General features: G+C 35.8%; 1 protein-coding gene across 4 annotated transcripts in view; it reads right to left on the bottom strand.

The window, feature by feature from the left end:
* Window positions 1-12,793, bottom strand: part of FER (FER tyrosine kinase) — a 176,051-nt gene that overhangs the window by 46,465 nt on the left and 116,793 nt on the right. The gene's annotated exons all lie outside the window — the stretch shown is intronic.

The following is a 12,793-nucleotide window of genomic DNA, read 5'->3' as shown; positions in this document are numbered from 1 at the left end:
GCCTAAATCCATCCTCTTCACACTCTCCCGTAAGGTATTTATAGACACCGATGTGATCATTCCTGAGCCTCCTCTCCTGTAGATTGAGCAGCCTCAGCTGTCTCAGATTCTCCTCATAGGAGAGGCGCTGCAGCCACTCAATTACCTCTGTGGCCCTTTGCTGGACAGTTTTGTGTCAAATGCAAACTTGCTGAGGATGCACTCTGCCCTATAAAGCAGATCACTAGTGAAAATATTAAACAGAACTGGGCCCAGTACTGGCCCCTGGGGCACACCTCTAGTTGCTGGCATTCAGTTTTCTTATTACTCAGATTCCAAATAAACACATGATTAATGCTACCTGATACATTCTTTCTTCAGTCACAAATCTCTGGCAATTTTTAGGAAGGAATGAATGTATGTAACAGCTAAACACAGTCTGCTTAAAGTAATTTGTAAGAGTAACAAAAGTTTTGCACAAACCATATAATTGAAACTACGGGTCATCTAAGTATTTCAAACTAGACTGACAGAACACAATGCATGATGACAACAGGAAAGGTGAGTGATTTTTATTTTTTTTTTTTTAAACACAAATTATGCTGGGCAGGCACATGAGCAGGCAAATATTGCATCCAGACAGCACCAATAGCAGTGCTGGTGCAATGGAGCCTACAATGTCCTTCACTCAAAGGCTGCATAATCCACAGATGGGAAATGAAGGCCCGACTGGATGCCCTTGAAACTAAAGCCAATTTCAAATGACTTCCATTTTATCTTCCAAAAAATGGTTACATGTATTACACTTTCAAAGTCTGACAGGTGCTATCTTGGAATATTTAATTTTAAATTCTCAGGAAATCTTAAAAGAACAGAATAACATTGCAAACTCAACTGAGCAACAATCATCCTTCTTTTAATCTAAGAGGTTACTGACAGTTTCGTAGCTGACTCATAGATACTGCCAGAGAGGAAGATAAAAACTCCATTGAAGTATGTGTAATTTATTGCATGTATAAACAGAAACATTCTGTTTATAGGAGACAGTTAAAATCATTTTAAAGCAATCCCCCCTCACTCCTTGAACACATACAAACCAGCAACACCACATTCAGAGCTGATGAAAATCACTGTGTTTATATACCATGGACTTACTGCTCTATACATAGGAATCATCTTTTAATTAGGAACAATGACTAGTAAGCCCTTATGAATGTGAAATTCTTCTAAACTCAACAAATTGAATCACAGTTGTGGAAAAGTACATCAAGAAACCTTATAGAAAAAGCATGTAAGGACACATGGAGTCACTCAAGACTAGACCCAATGAGGCCCTTGGCAGCCTCATCTACTGGGAGGCGCTCTCACACAAGGCAGGGAGGTTAAACAAGATAATGGTATCTTTAAGGTCCCTTCAAACCCAAGCTGCTCTATGATGCTACAACATTCTAAAAATATAGATATATTCTCCATCAACCAATATTCCTACTTTGAATACTGAGATTTCCAACAACTTACTTCAGAAAGAACTGAAAGAAAGATAACCTCAGCTTGATAAACTATGAGAAAAGATGCCTTTGAACACAGTCTTATTAAAAATTAAGAAACAAGTCCTTAACAAGAAAGGTCTATTTATACAACGTTCTACAACAAGATCAGATTAACTGTAGGTACAATCACAGAAGCAATGTTAAAATCCTTACAGCAAAAGTAGAAATCTTTTTCAAAGCAAAATACTTATTGATAAAACTCCTCCTTGGAAATATCATTGTGGCAAGGAAAAGAGGCATTCTTCCACTCTCAGTAGAACTTGTAATGAATCAAATAGCAACAAAGTCGTTTCTAAAAGTTCCATCCTACTGAACTCTCCATCAAATTTATCAAATTGATAATATGTATATATTCTGCATAATAATTAACAGAGCATTCAGTATGAAAAATGACTGAAGTCTGCACTGAAAACTACTAGTGATTCTGGTCTTATGTGATTAGCAATGACTTAATTTGTAGCGATTCTTACTCTTTTTTTGTTTCTTACTGATTCCTGTTGTGAATACTCAAAATGCTCGTGACTCTAAAATTACGACTGCAAATTCTTACAGGAAGGCTGTAAACTTTGCTTTTCAGAGCCTGTGGACACTGATTAGAGAAGAAACAAAAGCAATACAACTGTCTATATTTTGCACAGCAACTCCAAATTTTCTCTCATTAGGTACCCTAAAGACACTAGTAGCTTAAAAACAGAGCACCGTGAAGAACATGGGAGACAAATTACTTTTTTACGATTTATGTAAATCTGCAATTTTTAATTTATACGTTATCTTACATGTTCAGTGTTTCTGTATCAGAATATCTGCGCCATGAAAAGCACACTAACCTCTAAACAATATCTACGAACTACCAAAACTTATAACAACTTCCATTATTACTCCTGACAGTCAATTACAGGAAAATTAATGAAGTAGAAATAAAGAAAGAACAAAAAAATCAGGGACATGTATAACTCAGATGAAGTAGCAGAACAATATATCCAGATATATTAATGTGAAAACTACGGTGTTGTTTCTATTTTTTTCACTGTACTGCACATTCAGCAAGTTATTCCTGATACTAAAAATATTCAAAATACTTCTTGTGTGATTGAAGAGTATATGTGCAACAAATGAAGTGTCAAAGTTCAGATTGCTTTGTCAGCTGTGTGTCCAGCCATGCAAAAACAAGACATAAATTATAGTACACGCAGTATTTCCAATCTGCTTTGCCTTCCTATCATGTAAGTGCATAATCATATTGTCTCATATTGTCATCATACACGTCTGAATTTTGGTCACATGAGACAGAGAGACTTCAGGGACACGTAAAGTCCAGGCTCCGGGCCACTGAAGTATTAACTGCGTTGGAACCTCTCACCTCATGCTGAGGGACTTCTAAGAAGGTATTCTAAGGAGTACAGCAGCATAGGTGAGCCTTGTAACTCACCATGCTCAGGTGAATGCAGCTAACAAGCCATGTGGTTCTCTAACTCACTTTCTAAAGGTGAGAATCTAGCTTAAACAGAAATTCCCTTTATTAAATAACTCCAAGCTTCCATGAAACACTCGGGATAAAGCAGGTTCTGTCTGTGTTATTTTCTCCCAGATATTTTCTCCCAAACACTTGCGCAAGAAATTTTGCCTTTCCAGAAGAATATTGTTAAAAAATAACTTATCTTTTCTTCATTTAACACACAGAATACAGAAGCTACTTAAATCAAAACTCATCTTCCTTGGGTTTCAGATAAAATGGTCACAGAAGAAAAAAATCGGTGGTAAAAACATAATTTAAACATTAAAAAAATCCTTCTGAATTATGTAAACATTAAAAGAGAATTCTAAACTGAATATGAAAAATTAAATAAGTGTAATAATAATTTGAAAGATCAGTTTTTCTCCAAATGCACAGAAATTCCCCGTACAAATGAGTTACTGCTCTCCACAATCAATGGTAAGGGCTCTGCTCACAAAGAACAAGCGGCAATGAGGCATCTAAAGAAAAGTTACCCATCTCCATTCCAAAATTTAGAAATAACAAAGACTGTAAATTTGTTTCTAATACATCTAGGCAATCAGAGTAAGATATCTACTTTTATTGGCTCACTCTTGATCAGCACTGAAAGGTGCTCAATTTCTTATGTCAGGATTTGTCAAATTGGCAGAGTGTGAGCCTTCAATTTCCCATGGTATTAGTGTATATTTGTACCATCAGGATGTGCTTGATTTTCAGTGTTTGGCTTGTATTTTATGAATTTCTAGAGTTCTGAGCAAAAATAGCACAGTTCACCTCAAGCTGTATATAGCATTTTTTGTAACTATCATCAAAAACACAGTCAATAAAAATTATCCTGATCTCTCTCATTGTCACAAGAGTGAAAGAAGGCAGCAAATATGTTAGCTTTTCTGTCTTCTGTTATCTTTCCTTCAGCAGAGGTAATGAAAATGCATTTTAAATACTCTGTTCAATACTGATTTGAAAGCGCTCTCAGCTATTATCAAAATAAAAATAGCTACAATACATACAATTCATTCCATACAGGATACATGCCATTTTAGGTTAAACCTGATTATCCTCATTATTGTTACAAAACTGACTGTTCTTTATAGGCTGCTACAGCTATTTATGTTGGCAGGAAAGCATCCATACAAGTACTTTCAGTGCTTAGAATATCAATACACACTCTTCAGTGCAGAACTCTAGCTATGTAGTATCTTTATGTCCTTCTGAGAAGAAGTTTTAATACAATCCCCCAGTTCATTATTAGTAGCGAAGTGTCAGAACATAATCTCTAAAGTAATAACTGTTGATAAAAATGAAATAAACAAATCAACTAGACTGTGAGACAACAGAAACAAAACTAGATGGCAACAAAATAGTAAGCAGTGTTTTCTCCTAGATGCAGAATTTCCATTGTATGCTACATGGTTGCTGATATTCCGGTTAATGGCACACAACACTACTATGAAATGAGATCTGCTCCAACCACTGTAAGTGCTACAGGAATAATCAGACCATTACAGAATTACTACCAAGCAGAAACCAACTACCAGTTTGGGGTTAATAGGGAAATAAATAACAGAACTGGAGGGTCTGCCTAATATGACTGATTTATTAAGTAAAAGACAATATGTAGTACATAAGCAGAAAGCAATATGACTATATTAAGTCTCCCTGCAATAACTGGATTCCTTAAAAGCAGCCTCTCGTGTGAGAACATAAAATACTTCTTGTTATGTACAGACATTTTAACAGAGAGAAAATACCACATATCAACTTTTCTTACAAGTGGCCATGCTTCATAACATAAACTTTATACTGTACTTTATGTAGTATTTTATGACCATGTAACAGTACAATTAATAGAGCATGCAAAACCAAGCGGAAGTTCTGCAAGAGAAAAAAACCAAACCTGTGATCTATAAGAAGGAAAAAGCCGAGGAACAGCAAAGAAAAAAAAATCTCCTTGCAAGTTATTTAATTTTAGCAATCTCTGACTTTAGTGGCATTTATAACTAGGAGCATTTCATGTTTCAGTGCTCTCTTTAGCTGGTGCTATAAATGGTATCATCCTACTTGTTCTAGGCACTCATGGTATTTTTGTAATAATAAGATACTGAACGTACGTAAAATAAACTTCTGAAATGATGACAGGCAATCTTCCACTTTAGCTGTTTATATCATATCCAGATAGTGTATATAATTCACCCAGATTAAATAATAACATAGATTAAACAATGTTTAAAACAATAATTATAGCAATATTGATACATATAGTTACATAGCAGAAATTATTATTTACTTGTAAGATTTAATGATGCGGGAGAGTTTCCTTTACTACACAGCCTTATTAAGCAGCAGTTTCTTTGAACAGCCCACAGTCACAAAGTGCTTCTGTCTGTAACTCTCAATAGTCACTTAACTAGGAGATCCATGACTCAGTATTCTTAAGTGTTTTATAAGCTATACTAATATAATTGAAACGTTTTATCTGCACCTGTATTTGTAAATTTCAGGGTTCATAACATCAGTCTTTGATTTCCTCAAGTCAACAAATGCACATTTCCTTTGCTGCTCATACGCATTTTCAACTAAGACAAATAAGCACTGCTGCTTACAGCTACAGATTTTACATGTTAAACATACATTGGTAGCAATTCAAGAACAGTTCTTTAATTAAACAGCTGTTTGAGAAACTGTTAAAAATGTCTTTAAACATGCTTAGCATTCATTTAAAAATCTTTAACTTTCATTAAAACATTGTGATCTCACTTTTCTACTAGTAGATCATTTGTGCGTAAGGCAGTATTTCCAAATTCTCCCCTCACTTTTTCTCACTGTAACTAAGTAACAGAAATGGTAAACCAGAAGTTTTTCAAGTACCTGCAAATTAGTATTGCAGAATCCAGTTAAAACTTCATTTTTCCTGTTAAGCAAACCTAATAAAAGTCTCTCTCGTGCAAAGTTTCGTAATAGCACTGTTAACATTGATGGAAACAAAGTATGACTGAAGATGCATACAGGTGAAAGCAAAAGATGAAAGGAGAGAACAAGATTTGAAAGAATAACTTGCACTGAGAGCCAAGTACAAGATAAGAAGCACCAAAGAGATAAACATGGAGAAAATGTTTGCACCAGAACGTGCAAATGACTTCTGAGCAGAAGATTTACAACGATACTCTCAAAGATATTTGAAAAGTCATGGCAATCATGTGAAGTCTCCTGTGACTGGAAAAAAGGCAACATCATACCCACTTTTAAAGGTAAAAAGGATGACCCTGGGAACCACTGATATATTAGTCTCACCTCTCTGCTTGGAAAGATCATGGAGCAAATTGTCCTGGAAGCTATGCTAATGTACATGATAGACCAGAAGCTGACATGGAAGAATCAGCATGGCTTTTACTAGGAAGCTTCACTGCTAGGGAAGCTACACCTGGCTTCACTAGGTTGGTAACATCCACCTGACCAACCTAATGTCCTTTTATGATGGTGTCACTGCATCAACGAACAAGCAAATGTTCACTGGTGGACTGTGCATGATGGTCAGTGACTCAGTGTCGAGACAGAGATCAGTGACAAGTGGTGAGACCTCACATGGGGTACTGAGTCGAGATGTGGAGTCCTCAGTACAGCAGACATGGAGCTAGTGGAGTGCTTCCAGAGCATGGCCACAAAAATGATCCTACAGATGAAATGCCCCTCTTAGGAGAATGGGCTGATAGAGCTGGGGCTGTTCATACTGGAGAAGGCTCCAAGATCAGCTAATAGTGGCATTTCAGTATCTAAAGGGGAGCTACAGGAAAGAAGGGGGCAGACTCTTTAGCAGAGTCTGTTGTGATAGAGCAAGGGGAAATGGTTTCAAGCTTAAAGACTGTAGATTTAGATTAGATATAAGGAAAATTAATTTTAAATTAAGGATAGCGAGGCAATAAAACAGGTTGCCCCAAGATGTGGTGGAAGCCTTGATCCTGAGGACTTTCAAGGTGAGGCTGGATCAGTCTCTGGACAACCTCATCTAGCTGTTCACTGCAAGGGAATTGGACTAGATGACCTTTATAGGGCCCTTTCAACTCTAAGGATTCTATGATTCTATGACAATACAGTGCAGATGATTCATTAGTACAAAGTGCACCCAAAATGAAGCAGACAAAAAGGGTTGAACCCATTTTACATGCTATTTTGCTTTCATATAACAGGATAATGTACTACTGTAGTAATATACTACAAAGGAGGAAAATATTAACAATGACCAGCAACCTTGTCTTAATGTGGAACATGAAGCCAATGACTGCGCTGCAGTAACTACTGACCCCTGAAGTTAGCTTGCCATCACCAGTTGAGAGGAACTCAGAAATTACAGCAAGGTATCAACAGACAAAATTTTGACCTTCATGTCACACAAAATAATTCTGTCAAGGCAACTTGGACATTTTGTGGTGATGAGGATACAGGTCTATGTGTGGGTAAAAGTCACCTACTTCAAAAAACTAAAAGGAAAATCATCTTCCCCCAGAAAGTCTTTCATTTGGTAACTGGACTATGTTCAAAAACAACAGTCAGTATCCATTAAAGGGACAGCAGATTAGAAAGCAGAGAGAGACTCTCCAACAGAATATACATGAAGAACAATTCTTTTTTAAGAAGAAAAACAATGAACACCTATTTCTAAATGCTTTATGAATATTATTATTATTATATTAACATTTCATTTTTCATATTATTATAATATGAAAATATTAATATTTTATGTAAAACAAAAAGTGAAATAGTGTGAATGAGTATCACCAAATAGAACTAAAAAAATAAATAGCGGAGAATTTCCTGCAGCTACAGAAAAACTGAATCTTTATATTCAGTTGGTATGAGATTTCTGTGTATCTTTTGACTACTCGATCATGGACTAAATTTTCATTTATTTTTCTATATACTATATTCTATTTCTATATGAAACAAACTGTATAATCAAAATCTAAAATATTTTAAAAGATAAAAATCGAAAACTAGTCTCAAATATTACAAGAAAAGAAGACTGTTAAATGGGATTTTGGTCTTACTAACTTAATTTTATTCTATCAGGAGGTCTGAGCTAAAAGGAATCCTTAATGACCTCCACCTATTACGCAGCAAAGAAATCCGACTGTTCCCCCTGCTTTCTTAATATTTTTACAGGAGGAAACCATGCAGAAAGCAAGAGAAAGGCAGAGTCTCATAGCAGAGCAAAATGCTAAAAAATGCTAAAAAAAAAAAATGCAAAATGCAGAGTCTCAAAGAAGAGCAGAAGGGATGAAGAAATGAGGTCTAAATGCACATGTGTATTTTGCAAGAGGGCTGGATGGGAGAGGGTGAGGTTGGAAGACAGAAGGAAGCCATGGACAGGTCTTTGGTTCACAGTGTGATGTTACTAATGAAAGAGAAGGTGGCAGAATAAGCAGCAAGGCTGCTTGCAGAAGAGTTAAGACAAATAAAAAGAAGCTGGAAGCTTAACAGAAAGCAAGATGAAAGCATAACGTAATAGAAAACAAGAAAGAGACGGAGAACATACCTGCCATGAAAGGCAGCCATATGGCAGACAGAAAACAGTTTTAGCAGTTTAGGTATTGAATCAAATAGACTATTTGACTAAAACTATCTTCCAGAGGAAAAAAAAAAAACTTGAATGAAAAACAAAGTCACAGTCACTATCACTATTAAACATCTGCACCTTATCTGAATCTGCATAGAGTTCAATCAACTGCTTTTTCTTTCATATTGATTTTTGATGCACTGTGCAGTAATTCTGTATGGGATTGTGAGACACGACAGAGATCTGAAATCTGGCAAAAGTCAGCTACTGATTTGCAATACAACCAGTAGCCAGAGACTAAAGAATTAAGGAATTCCTAAAGAAAAAATAATGGGGAAAAAAGAATAATCTCTATTCAGATCTCACTGCCTCTAGAAGCACAGAATAGATAAAACATATAAAGCAGAAAACAACGCAGCAGCTGAATCACAGAACATGGAAGAAAAAAAAAATTATAATCAATCAGAATTCCAAGCCCATAAATGTAATCAGCTGCTGTCAGAGACAGCAAACTTAAACTTGAGGCTGAGGAAAGCCATAGTGTACACATTAGTTTTAGGTACAGCCAGGTATTGTTCATATTTAGACGTTCCAACTTGCAGTAAATCTCAGATTATGTGGATATTATTCATCATATTAGCAAATAAATGGCACACACGTCAGTCTCAGCAACAAGACCATGGTCCCAAATGGGCTTAGCTTCAGTTAGCTAACAGCAGAAATATATGGACTTGGCTGTGATTTAGTGCTATGCCCTAAAATATTACTGCATACAAAAAATATGAGTAATTCCACAAAAGTCAGGTTATATTTAGAAGGTTGCATCAGCTTCACCTCCAAATCTGCAGATATTCCTCCACTATATGCTGTGTTGTAGTCATTTCTACCAAAGACCAGAAAGAGGGCCTACTAGGTGAGGAAGAATGCTTGTCTTTATTTGCAGATTCCTCCAAACCACCTCTGGAGATCAAAGTGCTGTAACATACAGAAAGTAGCAAAGCAGTCACCAGAGTTTCAGAAGAGTAAAACACGATGGAACAAAGACAAATACAAATAAAGTCAGGATAGCATGAACAACCCCAAAGCTTGGGCTAGTAATGGTTGTATCAGATTCTGTTACAGGTATTACAGAAATGGCACTGTCCTTTCCGAATGTGTCTAGGAACCAGCACAGGAGAAATCATGCAGTGCTGCACCTGAACTAATAAAGCTTGTCACCTCTGAGTTGTTTCTTTGTTGATGGCATGCTTAATTTGCATCTCAATAATTCAGTTCAAATCTGAACAGGTTACCTTATTCAGTTGCAAAGATAGCTGTTAATGACCTTGCTGAACTTCACCTTGAAAACAAGCTGGGCATGTCTATACAAAAGCTGAACATAAATAGTGGAAACCCAGAGATAATGACAAATTCAGACAAACTTATCAAACTATCAGATTACTAAACATGTTCATCTCTCAACTTGTTTCCAGCTGCAAGTGTTCAAGAGATCTACTCCAATGTAATTCAGCAAGAGTCTAAACAAAAAAAGGAACACAAACGCAGCACACCATTAAATAGGAGAATTTGGTGTTTTTTTTTGAAAACACATATCTGCTATCAAATAGGAATTCTGTGGATCAACTGGGAATGCAGGCAAGTGTGTCAGTACAAAGCATTTAGCACTACAGTGAAAAATATCCAGAAATGTCCATTGGGGAACAAAAATGCACATTCAGAGCAGATCACTAATAAAACAGATTAGATGATAGCTACAGAACAAATTCAGCGAAGATAAACAACTCCTAGAAAACTGTTCAGAACTGAATGAGGTAAAGATATAATACAGAGAGAAAATTTAGTTATTAAAGTCTGTATCATAAGCTAGAGGAAGTTAAAGTTTCACTGAACAGACAAGCTGCATTCTTGAAATGCCCTTTTTGGAATTCCTCTTTAGGAATTTTTTTTGAAAATAAAAAGTTTTAAAATATTTTGAGATATAATTTTAACTATTAATTATAAAAATGTTCAACTGTGTAGAAACAAGAAACAGACTGAAAGATGTATGCTGGTGACTAAACAGTCCATAAGCTCAAAGTAATAGACTGTGAAAAATCTCACAGCAAGCTTCCTTCTATTGTCATGATTCAACAGCTGGAACTTACAATGATGCTTGCATCTGCAGTCAACTGAGAAAATCCTGCCAGGGTGAGGCAGTGGAGGTGTGATAATGGTGGTTACCTTGAAAGCCTGTATGGACTCTAAAGGAACCTTTGAAGCTTAAACTGTTGAAAGACTGGTATGAAGTGGTATCTGTACTACAATATTATACAGCTACCTTTAAAATCTCTCAATCTTATAACACACAATTCACAAATACGCAAAGTTCCTAGCTGTAAAATACATTAGGGCAATTTAAAACCTAAGTCAATTGGAATGAACATCAAGTAGGAGAAGAAAGAATTCTGTGACTTGAGAGTGCTCCATGCATTTATAAATCACATAGTATTTTGGTTTTCTTTTTTAATTCCTAGATCTAGGAAGAGAAAGAAAAAGCTCTTCTAAGTTTTTCTTTGATTGCATGGGAGATTATCTTAATTATACAATTAAGAGCAAAAGAAAATAGAATTAAGTGACCCTGAGTGTTTCAGTGACTTAAGTGAATTAAAATAATTTATTATAAAAACAGAAGTGCCATAAAAAGACCCATGATCTGTTAAGAGAGAAGTTGGGATCAGGATAACACCACTTAAGAAGGATAAAAGAAAGGTGTCCTACTTTCTCTCATTCCTATCTTTCCCATGAAAAGATGCAGGGTTCACTTGCAAAGAAGGAATCAACAGTAAGCAAGTTTTTCAACCCCTTCATTATTTTCCAGGTAACTTCTGCATCCTAGCAAAATTCTAGATCTCTTTTCTCAGGCTGTCAGTATGGATTCTAGCCTGTTAACACACAGTACTAGCAGCATTCCAGGCAGTTTCTCTGATCGTTATCTAAACTTGCAAAACAACGAGCTGCTATGTAAACTCCATATGGCCTGTGTGGCATTTAAGAGACTCTGGCAAACTGTTCTTTTCTTTTCATGAATAACAAAGCAGCTCTTCATTATTACTTCTCTTCCTATAATTAACCCAGAAAATACGGGTATATAATTTTGTAGATTGATGTGGCATCACAGAAAAATAACACAAATCATACTCTGCTCCTCGTAATGGAAAGTTCCTGAGAAAGCCCTACCTACATTTCAGTATTTTTGCAGAGAAGACTAGAATCTCAAATATGCAGCAACACTCCCCAAACAATTGTAAAACCAGAATCCCACCTTTACAACATTACTGTACAGTTAGATTAAATCTGTAGTCAAGTTCAAGGCTCTTTACTAACATGAGACACATGGCACATCTCAACAGCTTCTTCTCCTGATCCATTAACAATTGTCATTTAACTTCAACTTTTTCTTAGGATAAACTGAACACTTAAAATACATCTTGAAAAATCACAGAAAAGTTACTACACTAAATTACGTATTGTTTCAATATTCGTACTTTTAGGTCAGAAGGTATTAGAAAAACCTCCATCTTCTTAGTAGTACATCTTAACAAACCTGCTCATCTGATACTGCATTAAAAAATGTTAGAAGAAGTGTAAGAACAATGCAAACAAAATAACTTACAGCAATTTATGTAATTATCACAGTTTCTCTATAATACTAATATGTTCCATAAATGAAAAGCATAAAAATATTGGGCAGCATATAGCAACTTGAGAGTTGCACTCTACTCTTTCTGGAGCTTATCTGAATCATTTCCTCTCTTTCAATGCAAAACAAAATTAATTGCCTGATACTTCAATTAAGACTTATTTTACTACATTGTAAAATAATACATGACTTTTTGGCATGGAGTTCTAAATACCTATATTCTAACAGCATTTGAAACCTGCTTTTGGACAGTGGAGTGCTAGAAGAAAAAAAACAGCAATCAAGATACTGTTGTTTTTTTTCTATTGTGTAGACTCAACACGAGTCAGAATCAGTTGGGACAGATTTGTGACACTACTGTCTCCAGGTAAAGTTTTATGCTGTAAACCAAATTTACAGGCTCCTTACGTGAATATCCAACTGCTTTTAATCCTCCACTACATGCATATCACTTACTATGTATGTGCAGTGTAGATGATCAGCAAATACTCAACAAATTAAACTGGTGTGCCATAATGTGCAGTGAACTCTGCAAGTAA

The sequence above is a fragment of the Lagopus muta genome, chromosome Z, assembly GCF_023343835.1.
Source record: "Lagopus muta isolate bLagMut1 chromosome Z, bLagMut1 primary, whole genome shotgun sequence".
Taxonomy (NCBI): domain Eukaryota; kingdom Metazoa; phylum Chordata; class Aves; order Galliformes; family Phasianidae; genus Lagopus; species Lagopus muta.
The sequence above is the reverse complement of the archived record's forward strand: the minus strand, read 5'-3'. Positions and strand labels throughout refer to the sequence as shown.